Source organism: Fukomys damarensis, unplaced genomic scaffold, assembly GCF_012274545.1.
Source record: "Fukomys damarensis isolate Sample0158 unplaced genomic scaffold, DMR_v1.0_HiC HiC_scaffold_16, whole genome shotgun sequence".
Lineage (NCBI taxonomy): Eukaryota > Metazoa > Chordata > Mammalia > Rodentia > Bathyergidae > Fukomys > Fukomys damarensis.
Genome location: NW_022900928.1, coordinates 124,797,527 through 124,818,343, shown reverse-complemented (window position 1 = coordinate 124,818,343; position 20,817 = coordinate 124,797,527). Strand labels below are relative to the sequence as shown.

Below are 20,817 nucleotides of genomic sequence, written 5' to 3'. Positions count from 1 at the left end.
AAAAAAAAAAAAAAAAAAAAAAAAAAAAAAAAAAAAAAAAAAAAAAAAAAAAAAAAAAAAAAAAAAAAAAAAAAAAAAAAAAAAAAAAAAAAAAAAAAAAAAAAAAAAAAAAAAAAAAAAAAAAAAAAAAAAAACTCAGCCTATATACACAAAAGCAAACCAAGAGATTTCATACACAGAACAGAAACAAGAGTGGCGGGAAGGGTGGTGGTGAGGCTGAAGCCAGGCCAAGAGCATCCAGGCTTTGGATTGACTGTGAAATCAGAGAAAGCTGGCAATCATTAGCAGGAGCCTATATCTTCCCTATATTCTTTAAATAGACTTTGTCTAAAATTCAACTTAATCCCCATTGTAATTCAGTGCTGGGACAAAGTGTCAATTCCCATTCTTCCTTTCACTGATGATGAAACTAAACATATAGTTAGAAAATATTTTCTGGATTCCTAGTTCTATCCAAGTGGGGAAGCACTCATTCCTCTTACTTTCTGGGCAGCTGCAGACTTTGGGATCTATGTCTCCCTCATCGCACCATCTAGATAAGAGTTCTCTTAATTCTGTAAGTTCAAGTCTCGACCACATTGGTCTACAGCCTGAGGTCTTACTCCTGTGTCAACACTAGCACTTCCTTCCCAGGTATTTTAAATAACCCTTGGAATTTTTCTCATAAATTAACCAGGATTCAATAATGGGTTTCCTCAAAAGACATTGGGCCATTTTTCTTTCTAACCATAGCCATGCAGGTCTTTCTGGGGCCAGTATGGAAAGGCAGGGAAAATGAACCTTAGATGAAAAACCCCAAATCAATTGCAAGGTAAGTAGTTTACTTGAGGTCCCTGATCTACCAGCCAAGAATTCAACAGGTAGCTCTCTCCCTCTGCTTCTTTCCCATTCCCTGTTTCCTACATTGTTTGTGTTCTGTCCAAGAAGACACTCTACAGAGCAGCTGGACACAGATGGACAGGCTGACCTCCCTGTGTGAGAAAGCTGTGCAGTGGGCAAGATGAAACGGGGGTTCCATTCAGTCTCAACTCAAAGTCTTAGGATCTAAAAGGGTTCTGTAATTTTCTCAAGCGCCAATAGCTGGAAAGATTTCTTATTAAGCAGTGATATTTGTGTTTTTATCACGGAAGCTGATTCATACTATCTTTTCAAAATCAACAATCGCAAGCAACTTCTACGGTTGTGACAAATATCCTCTTGCAGACTGAAATGATGAAGTTTTTACCTAGAAAATGGCTCTGCCACCCAGGACCTCTCAGCAGCCACCTTTCAAAGGATCACCTGCGTGCCTCGATTTCATCCTTCTGTACAGATAAAGACCTAAGGTCGAAAGTGGAGCAAAGCTGAAATTAAACACAACATATCTCTTGCAGGAAATCCTCCCAGGATTGTTCCAGTGACTCTGCCTGTTATACTATCCTAGTTCAAAGGCCACTGTGACATTTCCTGTCGTGGTAGCTGTCAGTTGGATGCTTTGGAAAGAAGAGTCAATGGAGGAAAAGTAACAGAGACAGCAGAGTAGGGGGAAACCGCAGTTACTGGAAGGATTTTGTTCCTAGCAGATTGCATACATCATTGATTTCCATCAATGCCAGTGGCTCCCACGGAGGGCAGCATGAGGTCTACATAAGCTGAGTTGCCCCGAAACACACGGACCTTATGGAGACATCTGCTCCCACAATCTCATTGCTTGTGATTCCCTTACAAGAACTATGGGCTCTTTCCAGTTTATGGAAGATTATGAGAGATGATGCCTTTCAGTCAAGATACATCTCATCCCAGAGATGCAACTTATCTCCCGCTTTGGAACCTGTCAGGAATTTCTCATTACAGCTGTTTGGGTCCAGTTGAAGCTAAAGAGGTGACCAATGTCATGTCAAAGCCACGCTTTCATAAACACTGTAATGATGAACACAGTTCCTTCCAGTCCTGATTAAAATTCAGACCTATAGCCGGGCGTGGTGGCGCACGCCTGTAATCCCAGCACTCGGGAGGCTGAGGCAGGAGCATCATTGTGAGCTCGAGACCAGCCTGGGCTACATAGTGAGTTCCAGGTCCGTCTCAACTACATAGTGAGACCCTGTCTCAAAAAACAAACAAATAAACAACAACAGCAAAAAAGATTCACACCTGTAAACCACTCAGAAATAAAATATAAGTGAGAAATAAATGAAAATCAGGACAAAGGAAAAGTGAGAGAATACAGGTATTTTCTAATAGTTTGTGGCTAGCAGAAAGAAGCATTCAGTTAATGTTGAATCATCCAGAAAGCCCCTAGGACCCTTCTGCTTTCATCTCTCCTTCCTTATTCCAACAGTCTTTCCCACGGCTCTTCTCACCAAAAGAAAGACAATTCCAAAGGCATTTGCTACATTTTGCTAAGATAATTCATGCATTGCTCGTGAAAAACCTTACTCATCACTGTGCTTGGGACTGTGATGGGAAATAATGAGAACCTTTATTGTAATAGTCTTATTTTCCCAGGGACTATCCTCCTGAAGACCAATTTATCTTTTAATAATATAAAGATAAATCATTTTCTGAGGAAGCAAAAGAAGAATACCTAAGCTCATGATTGGATGGTTTGCTTCTTTTAATAAGAGCCAAACAACAAGGACTAGAGGATGTTTCTCTGCAGTAATAATGGTAATTTGTGCACTGAAAAGCCGACTCACGTTAATGGAGCACACAGGATACATACTTCACATGTGTGGACCTTGTTTGTTATTTCTCATAGCAGCCTTGCAAGGTTGATATAGTGAGGTTCACTGTACAGAAGAACAAAGGCTCTGTAACGCCTGCATCCAGAGAGACTGAGTTAATAAATGCTAGGGATGAAAATCCAAACTTGGGTGAGGAAGGTCGCAGCCTCCCCTTCTAGATGTAATACCATGGGGCTCTGCCACTGGAGTAGTCACACCAAGGCAATGAGACTGCAATGTTCTATCTTATGTGTTTGTCACTGTTCCTGGAAAACAGCTTCTGACAACTAGGTGTTCTTTCTTCAACTGCTTCAAACACGAAGCAACAAAGGACTGGAGGAGTTACCCACTTGTCCAGAGGAGTCCCCAGGCCAAACTCGGGAATGTGTAAAGTTACACTACTTCTCTTGGGATGCAGGCACCATCAGCAAGGCCTAAGACTGCAGCCACTTCATGGACCACCTCTCTCCTTCTGCACCACAGCCACCGACATGACTCATGCCTTACATCTACAGTCATTATTCATCCAGGTCCTGCACCCTGGTGGTTTCACATGGCCTCATGACTGCAGGGCTCTGTCTCTCACAAGACTGTGAGGCAGGCAGATTCAGATCTTTAGATCCCATTCCTTTCCCCACCCGCCTCTGTCAGCCCCAGATGGTGGATTTCACAGAAGACTCAGTTTCTCAGAAATGGCAAAGCCGAAGGTGAGGAGGACTCCAGGTCTGGCCAACAGCAAGTCAACCCACGAAGAACATCTTTAATTAGAGTTTGTAGTAGTTGTTATTATAGAATTAGTTATCAAAGAAATCACTAAAGTTTTGAGTTGGGTTTGTTATAGCTGTTGTGCCATGGAGCTATCTAATTGCAGAACCACACATGTAAAACACAAACAAAGTGTAAGGAAAGGTGGACTATTTACTTTTTTATAGAGTTGTAGTTAGAAGTAGATAGAATAACTTAAAATGGTATCCTACTATAATTTACATCTTTTGTTTGTTTGGCAGTATTGGGGACTGAATCCATGAATTTTGAACTGAGCTACAGTCCCAGGCCTCTTATTTTTTTTTGTGTTTTTTGAGCCAGGGTCTTCTTAAATCCCAGACTGGGCTCAAACTTGTGCTCCTTCTGCCTCAGCTGCTCAGAGAATTGGAATTACAGCCATGTACCACCTCACCCAGTTTACATCCTACTTTTAAAAGATTTCTGTGAATGGATAAATGACTACTTATGGGGATGCTACGCAATATAAGTGATGAAGTTATTTCTACATATGTAACCATGAAATATAATATATATATACACATATATATGAAATGTGTGAATTCAGAATTACTAACAAAAATAGTACTATAACCTTTAATAAGCCATAGCCCTTTTCTAGTTTTCAAGAAATAGAATTGCAATGAAAGGGACATTGGGAAGTTACAGACTTCCTCAGCTTTCTCCTTTTTTAACTAAAGTTATGTGTCTCAGTTACAGTTTGATGTGCAGGTTTAATACAATATATTATATCCTTATTATAAAGTTATATAAGATACCATCATCTGCCATTTCAACATTTCCTCCTACCATAAAATAGTTTGAATTTAAAAGAATTGAACTTGAGAAAACTGAGCTCCAGAACACTAGAAAAATTCAAGTTATTGGAGTGGGAATGAAGCTCAGGGGTACAGCCCTTGCTGTGTATGCAGTAGGCCCTTTAAGAAAAAAAAATGCAAGTTATTGCCAATACAGTGACACTTCACTTGTCGACTGGCTCCATTCTTGAACTTTCCATCATTCAAACGTCAAAGTTTGAAAAAGATCTGCTCAGTGTTTGGGACCTTGCTTGATAGTCAACCAAAAGTCTGACTTGAAAAAACCTGTGCAGCCCAAGAGTGAGTCACGCTTGTGTCTCGCCATGGACACAAAGCAGGTGAAGCTTCAGTGTAAGCACCGCTCTCGCCCAGACAAGCACAGGGCTTATGTTAGTGTGTTCAAACGTGCATCACTGTTTCATGTTTGTACTTTATTTGTGTAAAACATCATAACCATGGCTCCAAGGAAAGTGAGTGATACCAGCAGTAAAGCTAAGAAGAAAACCGCGAACCACGATGGAGGTAAAGAAATTAATGCAAAATGTGGTAAAGTCCTGGAAAAGTGAATTTGTAAGTGTGACTGATGGGCCTCAGAACCAATTTTTTGGTTTTCCATTATTTCTTATGGGAAACGTGTTCATTTCTCAAACTTTTCTGTTTGAACGTGAATTTGGAACAAATTGTGTTGGACAACTGAGGTAACACTGCATAATAAAGGGAGAAAAACGTGCCACGTTTTTCACTCCCAACAGGACAGAATCTGCTTTGCAACTAAACTGCAACCCGTTGCTATTTATAATAAAACTCTCAAAGCAACTATATACAGCACTCTTTGGTGGTATTCTTCTATGAGGCAGAGCTCTCAAGAACTGAGACCTTCACTCACATTAGAGCAATGCTTTCTTCCTAGTCAGAGAGGTCTCTGCTTAGCACGGGAGAGACTTCTTTGGTCGAACTGCATGGAAAACACCGTTAGGGCTCCTGTCAGCCTGGTGGCTTGAAGCACGGTAGCAAACAAACGACTCTATGATGAACCAAAATCTCACACAAGCGGAAAGACCAAGGGAGGGAGGACTAGGCATTCTCCGTGACACGAATACCAAATGGCGATCCTTGCTTTGCAGGTCATTTCATCTAATCCTGTGTAGTCGTCTAACCATATTTACTAACACGCTGGTGAATATTTTACATCGTCGGTGAGGAAACTCAAGTTTGGAGCTGGGTGGTGAAGGATGGAAAACCGGAAGCCGACACGGAGCGGCTCTAGAGGCTGCCATCGTCCTAGGGGCTGTGGTATTCATTCTCTCAAAGTGGACGATAAACGACCATGATGACGTAGACTTTGAAAAGAAACTGAAGACCTTACAAGCTCCACTCTGAAAGTAAAAGCGTGTTATCAATGCGTTCGCAGCACTTTAAAAATACGTCCTAATTTTACTGGCTGATATACATTGACTTGGATGATGATCAAAGTTCCGTGAAGACCACGGACAATGCACAAGGCCATGAAGGCATTCAGTGTGGCACACATGTTATAATCAAGGCAAAAATCTTACTCGTTTGTATCCATTCCCCTAGGATCAGGATTTCTAATTATACAATGTTAATATTTTCTTTTTTACCTTTCTTCCTCTGAAATAAAGCACTCGCTATTTTAAAGCATTTCTAAAAAGTGAGAGCATGCTTCCAAAAGCATCTGTACTTGTGCCCGTACTTGTTAAGCTGCATTTTTTCCCTGAACCACACTTGCCAAGTTTGTCATACATTATATTTAATATCTTTCTCTTCATTGGAATAGATATGAAAGAATGAATTCATTACCCTTTGAGGCTTGAGCCGTGATCAGAAAAACCAGTGATACCATCAGTCCATTTTACCATAAATCACCACACTCCCCTACACGTTGGGACCATAATTACAGCTCCCCTTAATTACTGCCATTTTTCAGAGAAGCCACCTGAGTCAGAGAGGTTAACTCATTTGTTCACAGAGCTCAGCAAGGGGATCACTGAGCTGGAATGAAGCCCAGTGCCTCAGAATTGACATTGAATCTTACCACGCCCTGAGCAAGGCATCTCCTGAACCCGTGGGTTCCAGCCAGGCTTGCTCTGGGGCTCCTGAGCGCTGTCCCATAGCTTTTATCATGCAATTCAAACACTCAACACATCCAGGGACAACGAGGCACACTGTTCATTCTCCGTTTGAGTCTCTTCCATACACGCTGCATAGGAAAGGAAAGGTCTTCTCCTTCCCAGGAAATTTTAGAAAAAGTGGGAAAGAACTTAACCACCAAAGACAGGGTCATTAATTTGTTTTGAGTTTCGAGGACAGCAATGGAAACTCACTATTAATAAACAGTGAAGAGTCATTAGTGTCATTTTGATGGGTGGTGAAAAAAATATATTTATCAAAGGATTAGGGAAGGTGGTAACAGATAATCATTTCACTCAGAAATTAAGAATCCCATCATTTCTTTCCTGCCAACACATGAACATTTGCTTTTGCTCCTCACCTTGCTGACACATAATATAGACTGAAATCACTATGCTATTAGAAATACAACTCCTAAATCACACCCTCTTCTTTGGTGTAGTACCAGGGACTGAATCCATGGCCTCAAGCACACCAGCTAATTGCTGTACCACTAAGCTCCATTCTCAGCCCTTAATTTTTTTAAGACAAGGTCTCACAAGCTGTCCAAGCTGGCCAAGGCCATGCTCCTGCCCTGCTCTCCAGAGGTGCAGAAGTAGCTGGGACAATAGACGAGCACCACCCATGCCTAATATTGTGCCTTTTTTGAGTTCCCTGAACTCTGATGACCCTCGAACACTTTGCAAAGACCAACGGATCTTCCCCAAATTCCCAATGGGACCAAATGCAACCGTCGGTTCTCTCTCTGTGTGGCTCCCCAGAGAATCTGCAAATAGATTCTCAGATTCAGGACATGCAAGGAAACATATGTGCCACTCTCAAATGACAGAAGACAAATCCTCATCCCAAATCTCAAAAGTGAGCAGTCAGCAGGGACCACGGGCATGGGATGGTGCTTCCAACCCAGGCATGAGCTGCTGAGTCCTCGTGGGTGTTTCTAGTTCTCCCACCTTCACTGCCACATCGTGAGGCTCCGCTCTGCATGTGGACTGGTCACGGCCCCACGGGGCAAATATGAGAACAAATGTTTCCTGTCAGTGTCTGCAAACATGGTAACCCTTCCCACACCCCGACAAAGCACACAGATAAACATTTCTGAGAAGGACCAGTAAACTCGAAGGCTATTTTTAAGTTAATGTCACAAAGCATTTGCAAACACTAGAATATACGGAATAGCCCTTCTGAGGAAGACAGTACTGAAAAGCAAGCCACCTCTGAACCTCCAAACACAAGCGAATACATATTCCTAACCCCAAATTCTCTGCGTTAGATGCTCTTCAAGACCCCAGTCTCCCCATCAAAATCTTGCTCGGAGAAAAGCTTCTCTCTCTACCAGGCAGCTCTCCAACGGGAAGCTAATTACCGAAACTCGGACCCAACTCCTCCGGAGAATCATCCCCAAGCTCTGTGAGTTTGCCTGACTTCCTCAGCTCGCCATGGGAATCCTCCACTCAGGGTCCCGCAGATCTGTGAGCTTCAGCTGTGCCGCCCAGCTGGACCAGGAAACAGAGGCTACTTGTCAATGTGCCCCACACAATAGAGACACAGAACTGCCGGTAGTGAGAACAGAGAGGGCGGAAGATTCCTTTGGCCTTTCATCCTCCCCACCGGGGAAGAGCTGACAGGAGGTGCTGCCAGAGGGTCAGACTCCTGTTTCCTTTCTCAAAGGAGATTTAGCTTTCTGCCTCTCCTGCGGGGCTCATAATTGCCCATTAGTACCAGAATCCTGTTAACCAAAAAGGTTACACGACCATTCACTGGATTCACGAATAGCCGACGACCCTACTGTCTCTCACTACTTAGAAGAAAGCGCAGTTTGTCTCTCATGCAGAGTAATCATCTAAGGACGGTGACTTTGTTTCTAAAGACATTTTTTCTGTAAACGATCCAAAGAAATTTTAGAAGTATTGACTCTAATCCAGATCTCTATCGTTACAAAACATATGATGAGGAATAAATTACTGCTTGATGCCTCCAGAGTATGTGTTGAAAAACCTGCGTATTGCAAAATGCTGCGCACAGTGGCGCCGCCTCATCCCAGTTTGGAATTTTAGGGAGACTACTGAAGGCGTTGCCCAGGGTGGAGGAAAAACTAAGGCAATAGCCCCACCTTGTGGCCATGTTAGGGTGTGCAAATGATAATTAAGATCATTCTTTCAAGGTCTTTTAAAGAATTTTTCTATAGAATCAGGTTGCAAAGGTCAAAAGATTGATCTAGTAAACCTTTCCCTTCATTCTGGAAGAACCATAATGGCATAATATTACCAACTTGGAAATCTACCGTGGTGTTAAGATCTCCAGAGGAAAAATGACTCGACCTCTCCCCCTGAAATATTCCCAGGTTTTACTTTTAGGTCTAACAGAGTACATTATACAACAGCATTCACCTGGCTCCTCTGCCTGCCGCTCCGGTTTAGACCAGACGCAGGTGTTCTCGTTGCTCCTCGGTATCTGCGCTCACTGGGAGCGGATGGGACCAGACCAAAGCCGGTTTTGTGCACCAGGACTCACCCTGGTCTGCGTACCTGCATTCAACATAAGTCCCGCAAACGCGACACCCGCTCTTTGGATCGGAAAGACCCTGGGTGCCTCAGGGTGCAAAGCCAACGTGTGTCCTGGAAGAGCGGGTCGTCTTTCCCACGAGGAAGGCAATCTCCGTGGCTTCCGTGTGTTTCCATGCAAGCCCCAGCTCGCGTCCGAGGATCCTTCAAAACGGCTCAAAGTTGGTGAACCGTTGAAGCTGTGAATTTAATCTCTTCACTCTTGCATGTCATCTTGATGCTGGCCAAAAATGAAGTAATTTAAAAACAGTTTTCTCTGTACGTTTGTTTCTTTAAAGTTTAGCAGTCAGTTGTTACCTGACTTTTTTTTTTTTTTTGCCATTTCAGCATTTTAAATATTGATGAAAATGGCAGGAATTTCTTGTTATTCACTTTAGCATTTCCCAGTGACAAATTTGTTCGCTCGAAAACGTAATGAACTGAACCCTTCCCAGTACATTTGTCATAGTGTTACCACTTTTCAGACCTCTCTCCCCACTGAAAGATTATTATTTCATTGCTTATTAGTTAGTACTTTATGGACACTGCTTTTAATCACCTACACTAAAATGCAGTCTTCTCGTTTTTAGTCTAGATGCAGCTTGTTTTGTAGTTCGTAGAAGATGGACTTGCATCATTTGTCCACGGGAGTTTTTAAATGACGAATTAAACAGAACGATGTCTTATGTGTGGAAGGTAAAAGGTGTGATGTGCGGAAAGTTTATTGGGGGAAGCTTATTTTAATTTTTAAAGAGTACAGAATAATATAAAACAAATTTGCTTTCCATAATGACTTTTTATCTCTAAAGTGGAAGAGAGACTCGTAGGAAATAATAATTAGCACTCATGCCAGGAAGGCGTGTGCATGTTTTGCTTCTGAAGGTGTTTAATATAGTATATTGAAAACAATTATCTGCATATCCCAGTCTAAAGCATCACTATAAATTAAATAAGGATCACTCATTTTGCCATCTGTCAGTATCCATGCTTAACTTTACTGCATGCAATCTATAGTTAATGTATAGGCGATCTATTTTAAACTAAAGTTACTCAATAAAGGAGGGAGGTCACTAAGAAACAATGGTAATTTTATTTGTGTGTAACTCTGACTTTGGCGGTCCTCTCTCCCCTCTAGTGGTGGCAAAGGGCACAGCATGCATTTGTCCTAGAATACTCCTGAGATAGTCCTGTAGCTCGGGCACACAACCAGAACAACGCCACAGAGGGAAGAGAGGGCGTCAAATCCCAGGTCTGCTGTTATAAGCGATGTGAACTCGAGATGTCCTTTGACCATTTGTTATCAGGGTTTTGTTTTGTTTTGTTTTTTTCATCTGATATCCTACAAATAGAGTAATCCGTAGAACTGCTATGACTTGTCACAAGAGAAAAAGTTAGGTCAGATTTATCTAGACATTGATGAGACACAGTAAGATTCTTGTTTTATCTTTCTGTAGACAGTTCAAGAGACATGGCATGTTTTATTGCTGGGCGGGTCCTCTGCTAGACAAACTCTCAGGCAGTCTCTGTGACCCTTGCTTCCTGGTACAAAGGGCATTTAGGGTAGAACAAGGGCCTCCTCCAGGAGCTTGACCTCTGATCCCTGGGAGTAAAGCAAACTGACGTCACGAAGTGAATCACAAGGGAATCGTCAGAAAAATCAGAACTGTTGCATGCTGTGTGGAAAAATACAACTATTCTGAAACACCCCCCAAAGTGCTAGTACCTACAAAAGCTAGTGAAGTTGGAAAATACTTATAATTGAAATTGATCTTGAAAAACAAGAAAAAAAAAGAGAAAGAAATCATGATGAATAAAGGTCATGCATTCTCCTTCACTAGATCCTGGCTGAAGAGAGGCGTGAAATGTGAAGATCTGAAAATTAACTTTGCATTAGATCACAGAACTGAATCATTAAACATTACAGGACCGCTTGTTGAATAATTTTGGTCTTTGAAGAGGTGCATTCAAATATCTGGACAGGAAGTGGCATGATAAAAATGTTTGGGTTTAACACCGTACATATCATTCGAGCCTTTCGATTTTGCGGTCATTGGAAAATTATCAAAATTTAAAAAGAAAAAGCTAAACCAGTGAAAGCGGTTAGGTGTTTATCTGCGGTTGTGTTTTTCAGGGTAACAACGTCTCATTGTGTAACGCGAATTGTCCAGGGAGGTGCTGTCCTCTGCAGTCCACTCGTCATTAGGTCTGTACACGTGATTATCTCAGGGGACCCGAAAATGAATCACAATCACACAGCTCCTCGGCAGTGTTTTTCCTTCTCTTTGCTGGCTGTGAGAGGTGAATCCATTTCTCCAGTGGGAGAGTGGGAGCAGTGACGATTGTACCTAGGGTTTGTATCCTGGTTTTCCAGCAGTTCTATGCCTTGTTCTTCCTGCCGGTATGAAATCACCTCCACTTCTCTCAACGTCGCCATCTGCTGCTCTTGTGATGCTCAACTGCTCACACTGTGCTCACAAACTGTGTGGCTTCCAGCTCCCCACTTGGTTGCAACTCTTAACCGAACCCACAGTGGCCTCGTGCCCTCTCTTAATGCAAAGTGCATCCCATGCCCATTTGGTGAAGTCCTACTTGGTCACTGTCGGTGACCTCCCTGGCAAACACTGGCCATTAATCCCTCTCCCTTCTGATTATGCTCCTCCGTATCTCTCTGAATTACAAGTGTGTTCTCACATGTATGTCCTTTTTACTGAGTTGTGCACACCCGCATTCATACACAGGGCTGTCCTCTTTATGAAGCTGAGAGTCCTTTAAGCCCAGTTTGAATCCACCATCTTGCAAATTTCAGCACCTAGCAGAGGTCTGGTGCTTAGCAGGTGGACAGTGAGCATTTGTTCATTGAATAAATGTACACCATCTGCAAACCGTAGTGTACAAACGTGAATTACTACAAAACGCCAAGGATAGTTACACGTGTTAGTTATTAGTGGCTAACAGTGAGAGAGAAGGGAGGCTAACCAGAGGCTACTGGACGTGAAATATGAGTAATTTTGTGTGAGGTGGGTGACTAGAACATAGAGGCTTTGGAAAGAGAAGGAAAAATTAAAAAGAGCAAAAATTAACTTTATCCTCACCACCCAGAGCACGGCAGCTTGCTCTCAGACCTGTAGCAAGCTGAGTTTTTATTTTTGTTTGTTCGTACCAGCGACTGAACTCAGGACCATGCGCTTGCGAGGCAGGCGGCCACACCACTGAGCTAAATCCCCAGCCCAGAATGTTTGTTGTTTGTTTGTTTGTTTCTGGCGCCGGGTATCGAACTCAGGACCTTGTGCTTGCCAGGCAGGCGGCGGTACCACTGAGCTGCATCCCTGGCAGTGCCGACTTAACCCAAGCAGTACGAGCATGTTGGTCCCCAGAGCGCCCTCCAGGGACTTGGTCAGCTCCAGCTACACCACGCAAAGCCCAAGAGCAGCTAAGAAGGAGGGGAAAGGTGAGTGGAAAAATGGGAGGGAGGGAGGACGTGATCGGCCCTACTCCAGAGCAGTCCCCGGACCTCCCTCCTCAGTACGTTGGGTTTTTTTCCCTCCATTTCAGGGGTAGCTACTGATGTCTAACATTCAGGCTCAGATCTGCAAGACGGTCCAGTTCACCGGAGAAAGGGAAGGGTACAGTACTGTCCTCTTCCGGTTGATGAAGCAAATCGTTATGTAGTGGAGCTGCCCGTTGGTAAAGTACGTAACACACTTCTGTGATTCCCATACAGAAATCCCACAGGACAGTGGAGAGAGAGAGACCCTGAATTCCGGTGACTGCCATAACTAACAGTAACTGGTCGCTGAGGGCTTTCGCGCTCATTTTTAACATTCTGCCTCTGCATTTAAATTTAGTTCCAGGAACATTTTAGAAATTATTTAGGCATCTGAGAAGTGCTAAATCACCCAACGGGCAAGTTCTTATGTGTTGAGGATAGATTCTCAGTAAAGCTAGGTCGGGGTGTTAGAAACAAGAGGAAAAAGACAAGAGGGAAAAGAGCATAACTTCGGTAAACTTGTGCAAGCTTTCATAAACAAAAAATGCAAATAAAATTAAAAGTTATACCTCATTGTATTTGTGTTTTTCGAGATAAAACTCTGTTGAGTTACTTATGGGGATAAGGGTTCATAATCACTTCTGCTCTCCAGGACTATAAAGGTATTAATTCACCAAAGTGAATATTCTATTTACAATATTTAATAGAATCATTTAAGAATAGAATGAGTTTCTGGAATGTTCTCATGATATTGTATTGTTTTTCCAATTGATAAAGTTGCCTTTTTAAAAATGACTTTTAGCAAGTATAATAAAGATTTCTCTTTCATTGTGACTTGCAGTATTGTTACTTGCCCACAGTGGTTGGAGTTCAGTGCTCTTTTCTAATTTTTCGCTCTTAGCTTCACCAAACAGGTGCAACTACTTAGTTAAGTACCGGAGGGGGGGTACAAGATGAATATGTTCAGAGCCACCTTCTTGGGGGGTCAAATGACTGTAACAGTTTTACAATGTCATGCTTATCTACTCCCATTCATATCATTCATGTATTTATCCACCCAATATGTGTTAAGACAGCTAGAATTTTTCAAGTTAAAAATACACAATCTCCTTTATCCAGTCTCCAACAGATGGGCAATTGGGCTGTTTCCAAGTTTTAGCTATTACAAACTGTGCCGCTGTAAACATGGGTGCGCATATATCACTGTGATATGATTCTTTTAGTTCTTTTGGGAAGATACCCAGCAGAGGGATGGCTGGGTCAAATGGAACCTCTAATCCCAGCTCTTTAAGGTATCTCCATATTGATTTCCAAAGTGGTTGCACCAGTCTGCACACCCACCAACAGTGGAGAAGCGTTCCTTTCTCCCCACAACCCTGCTACTCAGCCATAAAGAATGAGAAACTAGAGTCATTCATATGAAAATGGCTGCATATTGAGGCCATACTTTTAAGTGAAATAAATAAGACACAATGTGTAAATACTGAATAGTTTCTCTGGTGTGAAAACTAAAAATGTACATAAGGATTAAATGGTATAATTGACAATATGAAATAGGAAGAAAAGGGCTAAAGATGTAAGGGAAGTGGGAAGGGCAGGGGAAAGGAAATAAGGGAAAAGAAAATATATGAGAAAATGAAAAAAAATGTTTTTGTAAATAAGGAAGGGTGGAGTGGGAGAAGGGAGGGCAGGGCTATGGGGAAAAAATGAGAGCCAAGACCTGTCATGTAGAGGTACAAGATCCCAATAATGAATGTAACTGTACTGTCTACCTAAAATGTACCAATAAACTCAAAGAGAAAAAAAAAATACACAATCTAGCTCAGTGTTTTGCCGCCTGCCTCACAAGCACAAGGTCCCAGGTGTTCGATCTCCAGTACCAAAAATAAAATTATACATAAGTATGTACACACACAAATACATACAAAGTCTCAGCTCTCAGAAAGCCTACAGTGTAATATAAATAATGATAGGCTGCATTTCTGGAAGCAAAAGAGGTGCTCCAGGAAATGTGAAACAGTAGATCTGTGTTCAAATATATTGGAGAAATCTCTCTCCCTCCCTTCTCTCCAACTTCCACTGCACAGTTGTGAATTTAAACCTATGACAGTAGGAGGATTTATCGAGCCTTGCTTTTTTCCCAGACTTCTTTTCTGAGTAATACAACAGAGGGTAACATTCGTTAGATGATGTTTCTATTTGACACGAAAATAAGGATATGTATGACTATGCTTCACAAATAAAAGAAAAGGCAGAAGAAGGGGGAAGAGGGCTGGGGAGAGTTGGAACAGCCGCACACACAGGAGCACACACTGAATCCCAGATGGAAGGGTATAAATTTGCTTTCAGCCCAGGCCTTGGGAAGAAGTTCCAAGAAGGAAGTGTCGGACAGCTCTTGGGGCATTCAGAACGGAGAAAGCATGTGGAGATTGTGTGGATGGGCATGAGGCGTCCTAGTCCTAGGCAGGTGATGGTAGCTGGTGGGTGAAGGACCTGATCTGCAAGGGTCAAAGCCAGGTTACACAAGGTTCCAACCACACCCATACAGCGTGGTGTGTGCCCCCCCACCCTGCTTGATGCTCTGGCTCTGGCAGAAATTTGCACCCGGATCATCGACACAAAGTAACTCTCGTGTTGGCTAAAGATTGGATCTGGGGATAGAAAGTTAAGCAAGAGAAGCGGGGGAGGTGGGTTACAGGTGAGAGATGCTGAGCCAGTCTCCCGGCCTCACGGTCACCTCGTAAGACGATTCAAGAGAAAGAAGTCCAAGTAGCAGAGCTCCTGGCTCAGTCACAGTCACTTTCCTCCTTTCCTGGGCGACGCTTGCCTTGCTGCCCAAGTGATCTTAGAGGTGGGAAACATTGCTTTGCCTTTTTTCATTCATTCAAGTAAATGGTAGAGGATCCCATGTGTTGAACAAATGAGTGACCGAAAATAAGCATTTGCCTTTAGCCATTGTGGTATAAAATGTGTTTAATATCCACTATCTCACTTCACATGGATGTAGAAATCCAAATACTTGGAAATTCCAGAAGGCCCAGAGACAGTCATATGGGGCGTGAGTTTCTGAGGACCGCAAGGGTCCTTTGCTTGATTATTTCGGTTTCTGTTACACAGTGACAGCACAAACTGGGTTGATATCTGGAAGGTCCCTCAAGTAATAAGCAATGTGGCTCTGTTGGCTTCTACAGAAAAGCTGCTACCTTTTCATATGCAAAGTTGACCAAGTTGGGTAGGGTTACTCCTGACACCTTTTGGCTCTTCAAGTAACTTTCATTTTCCAGGCACCCAGTCATTAAGTTTAGCATTCCAATATGAAATACCATCCCTATCAAATAGCTGACAATAGGGGATTACTAACTAGCTCGAACGCAACATCTGTGTTAGAAAACAAATACTCTGAACTGACAGCAGCATTATTTTTGAACCTTTCAAGTGTCTGTTCACTGGATTGCTGTGGAAGCCCAGAATCCAGATAAACCTTGGCGAATACATTATTGTCTCTGCTGTGTTCTTGGTTAAATCTGAACCAATAATTTAGGAGCTGATAATTATGAGCCAGGTGTATTAGATGTGTGTGTGTGTGTGTGTGTGTGTGTGTGTGTGTGAGAGAGAGAGAGAGAGAGAGAGAGCGAGAGAGAGAGAGAGAGAGAGAGAGAGAGAGAGAGAGAGAGAGAGAGTGAGGGGGAGAGGGAGAGAGACTATGGCATTAATACACAATGGATAGATGATGTCTTGGCCATAAGGAAGGATTTATTCCAGTAATAGCAAGATAAGTCTTTTGTACATGGAAAGGGAACTGAGAGATGGAATGAGCGGGAAAGAGGAGGAGAGAGAGAGAGAGAGAGAGAGAGAGAAATAGATAGAGATTGAAAATGGGGTAGTTTCTTTTCAGAATTTGGAGAGGGTTGTGTGTGCTCAGTGGTTTATTTTCACAGACACACACGTGTACACATGCACCAACACTTGTGTACACTCACACCACAGCATGGTTGGTTTCTCACAACACTAGTCCATGGTCCATAGCAGAATGGTCCAACCATCAAGTGCCATTTCTCTTTCTCCCAAGAGTCACATCCCCAAATCTGTCTCACTCTTGGAAGTGTCAGTCCTAGGTGCAACTTTGCTTTGTTGAAGTCCTAGTTGGATTCATCCCCCTAAAGCAACTTTTAATCTAGAACAGGGGAAGACCAAGGGATGCCTGGAAAACCAAAGGATGACTAAATAGATAAATGAAAGTGAAGAAAACCAAAGGCAGAAGTCGAGTGAGCAGAATCACCTAGGTTTATGAGACAGAATCACTCTTGTGGGCTTAAATCATCTTACCAGCTGTGAGACCATCAGCAAGTAACAGAACTCCTCTTGCCTCAGTTTCCTCATTGGTGACCATTATGGTTTATATCCACCATTTCCTCCAAAGACCTCGGGTGCTTCTAGGAGCGACTTTTGCAAGAACACTGGACCATGGGAGCCAAGAACAAACTTGCTGTTAGGAGACATGGCCTGGTCAGGAGAGGCAGGTCCGGAGGGGCAGGGCTTGCAAGGTCAAACCCCCTCCCTGGCTCCTCCCTCCTCTCTCTTTGCTTCCTGTCCATCAAGCAGCTTTTCTCCTTCTACACCTCTTAGCCACGCCTTTCTGTCTCGGAGCCAGTGGGCTATGGAATGAAAATGTGAGCCACAATAAACTTCTTCTCCTTTAAGATGTGGATACTGTGGATACTGAGGATGGATACTGTATCTCAGTGACAAGACCGTGACCCAGAGATCATATACCTACTTCAGAAGTATGCCATGAGAATCAAATTTGATGGTATAATGTTATCAAGCACACCTTTAGCTGTCTTCAAATGCTTTTACTTGCAGAAGTGCTTTCAACTTGAAAGACAATGCTTATCTGCAGCACAAAATGAATGCGTCCAACAACCAGGTGAGATGAATGAAGAATTGAAAGCTTGCTAATGCTTTCGAAGGAAAGCACTCACCGTATGGCTGGGTTTATTACTCTAAGTAGTGCAACTGTGAGCTAATATTGGTATAATAGAACCTTTATTTTCAATCCAAATATAGGTTATAAAGACAGATATTGGGAGGGAAAGATACTTAAACTATATGTTTCAAAGATCTTAATAAATCAATAAAGGGATTCTTTCCTTCCTTCAATTATGATTTTTCTGCTCTTTTCCTTTTCAGTCTGCAAAATGGAGGTAATGATCCTTCTCGGAGACTCATGTTGGAGTAAAGAAATTGCAATGTACAGGAGATGTAAATCTTAATGAAAAGGGTTGCCTCTAAGCATAAATTATGCAGAGCACTTCAAGACCACTTGATGTGATTCATTATTTCCTTCTCCCAAAAGCATTTTAAATGTCATGTTTAAAAGTTAGACAAACCCAGCCCATCTTGTTCCATAAGCAAACCATTTTGTTTGATTGGATTCCTATTTTGAAAGACCAAGTACAGGTTGCAATAAGCACTCCAGCTACTAGAGGGCACCAAAAACCCACCTAATGTTTGTGCCCAAGCAGAATCTGGAGCCCGGCAATGATTTCAATAGTCAAATGGATATGTTTTAAATGTGCATTACTGTGGGCAAGAGAACTATGGTCTGGGAAAGCATTAAGAAATGCTGACATAGGCCAAAGAAAAAAAAAGCATCCTCCAACTGTGCATCTTTTTCACCAGACAATATTTCCCTGTATGGTCTTAACATTTTCATTGCATTTGCTCAAATAAAGGAATAAGTGAGCCAGAAGTTTTGAAATAATACCCATAGCTGATTTCTACTTACGTTGTTTTTAAACTACACATAAGACCTAGAAGTTAGAAAGAAACATCAGACGTAGATTCTCTGCTACATAGTATGTAATGGGATATCGTATCTAATTTCTCATTTATGAGAGAGGGATAATGAACATAGATACATGATGTACCAATGACAGGGTAGAGGAAATTCATCTCCCCAGGGTACAGCAACAAAGAGATGTATTGTCTACAGAAAATTTAAAATAAATTATAAATCTGATCAAAAATCTCTTTTTTATGATCACCATTCACAGTTTTCTATATGGCTGGTAATACTGGTATGGACCAAACCAATTTTTCTGTGCCCATCCCTTCAAAGTAGCCAGAATGACTCCCTTTGGAATTCTCCAGCAAGTAAAAAAGTTGACTTCTTGGAAGAAGGGAACTCTATCAGGAACAGGAAGAAGAATTAGTACAGTATTTTGCCAACAGATAGTGTCTGTCGTGGCCCTTACATATAGACATTATTTTATTAATTTTCAACAATATCTATACTAGGAAGTGATCCTCATTTTGTAGGTGAAAACACAGACTCAGAAAACTTAGAATACTTATCACACAGGTGCTGATTTGTACAGCTAGAATTCTAACATCTTTTAATCTCAAGTTTTTATCCAGTCCAGAGACTCAGATTCAGATCAGAGATTCTTTCAGTCTAAGATATACAAAACCGCGGGCACAGAGCATAGCCCCACCTTGCTGTCCTCAGTTGTCATCAGGGACAGTAATCGCTGCCATGACACACTGGTGTGGATACAATCGGAGTGCACTCCTCTGCACGGGGAGCTTTGTTAGATGACGACGCAAGGCACACATGACTGTCATTATGCAAACGTCACCTAAGAAAGAATGCTGGAGTATATACTCTAGCTACATCCTCAGAGTCCATTTAGCCCAATCTTTCCTGTTATTTGTCAATTGTCAAGATTTCATAGAGAACATCGTCTTGTTTACTACAATTTTCTACCCCAAGAGAATAAATGATAAGTTAACTGGGGGGAAGGATGAGATTGCTTCATTTTGCTCTACTCGATAATGGGGCTCGCTGGTTGTGAGACTACAGGACTTTAAAAGGTGGCCCCCACATATCCTGCTTGAAACAGATGCAAACATTTGGAACATATGAAAAAGTTCACGAATAGCCATTGGGCAAATAATATGTCAAAATCCCTCAAACCCTACTGCACATGCTTGCAAAATACAATCTGAATTCCTGCCATCTGAATTTTTTACACGAATGCAGAAATCAAATAATTCCCATTTTTTCATTTCACATATTATTACTTACTGCATTCAGCTGCTATCTAAAGGTAACAGCGCATCTTTTTTGTTTCTTTAAATATGACATTAATTAAAGTTTACAGGGAGCTCCACAAATATCAGACAGGATTGTAGAAAGGACATATACGATTATGGATGTTTTCACACTTGCATTATTTTAATGTAACTACACTGTAATACATGGCAAGGATTAATTAGCCCTTATTATCCTTGGGTGTGATTTGAATTTATTCCACTTTTCACAAGACTAGAGCCAATCTTTGATAAATGTCACGGTAGCAAATAAACATTTTTGCAACATAATATTTGTTATCGAAACAGTGATTTTAGCCATTTACAATTATTTTACAATATGAAGTTAGAACAGATAGATGTGGCTCCGTTTTGTGTTGTAAACTTAGTGAACATTTTTCAAGTCCCTCTGTTGGACTTTTCCATATGTGAAAATACATGTCAGGTTGACCTCAGTGCAGAATGATGTAAATGATAGGAGCCATTCATAAAATCGACAGCACTGTCACATGGAAAGTTAGTTGTTGTTGGTGGGAACCTGTGTCCTAATGGCAGAACTTCACCTTTCACTGGGGGGCTATAATGTTCTGTTTTTGCATTTCCTACCTATAATGTTCTGGTTTTGCTATTTCTACCTTGTGATGTCGCCTTGCCCACTCAGTCAAATCAGCTGTGTGAAAGTACAGATGGGATACAGAGTATTTTCTCAGTTCAGGTCTGACAGAATAGCCTAGAAGGTGACTGTCTTAAAACCAACACCAGCAAAAGGAAGGGGGTGCTTAATACTTCAGCAAGAGAAGGCAGAGAAAGAGCTCTTTTGTCCCAGGGGCACAAGCTCCCCAACCACATATTCTGAGGGTCTTCTTTTCCCAGAATTGCTTTATCCCACCCACACAATATCTTAGCACTTTCTAGATGGAAAGCACTTGAAAATATATCCAACTGACAAGATAAAACTTCATAATACCTATGCCTTCAGTCTACTGGGCAGGGAGCTGAAACTAGAGAAGGGATCCCTTGGCCAAAACAGTTACATCTATGCACCCAGCAGCCTGAAAATCCCAAAGGGGAAATAGGAGTGAAGCTTCTCTGCATTCAAGTTTTGTTTTATTTATTAACTTCACTTTTTCAGAACAGTTTTAAGGGCAAAATTGAGAGGAAAGTTCAGAGATGTCTCATATTGCCCTTGTGGTTTTGTTTTTGCTTTCTACTGGTCCTACTGAAAGTGGAATTAAATTAGGACATATCCTTCAGGAGTTAGG

At 41.9% G+C, this 20,817-nt stretch overlaps 1 protein-coding gene across 3 annotated transcripts in view; it reads right to left on the bottom strand.

The window, feature by feature from the left end:
• Nyap2 (neuronal tyrosine-phosphorylated phosphoinositide-3-kinase adaptor 2) overlaps positions 1 to 20,817 on the bottom strand; it is a 264,186-nt gene that overhangs the window by 21,040 nt on the left and 222,329 nt on the right. The window lies entirely within an intron of this gene.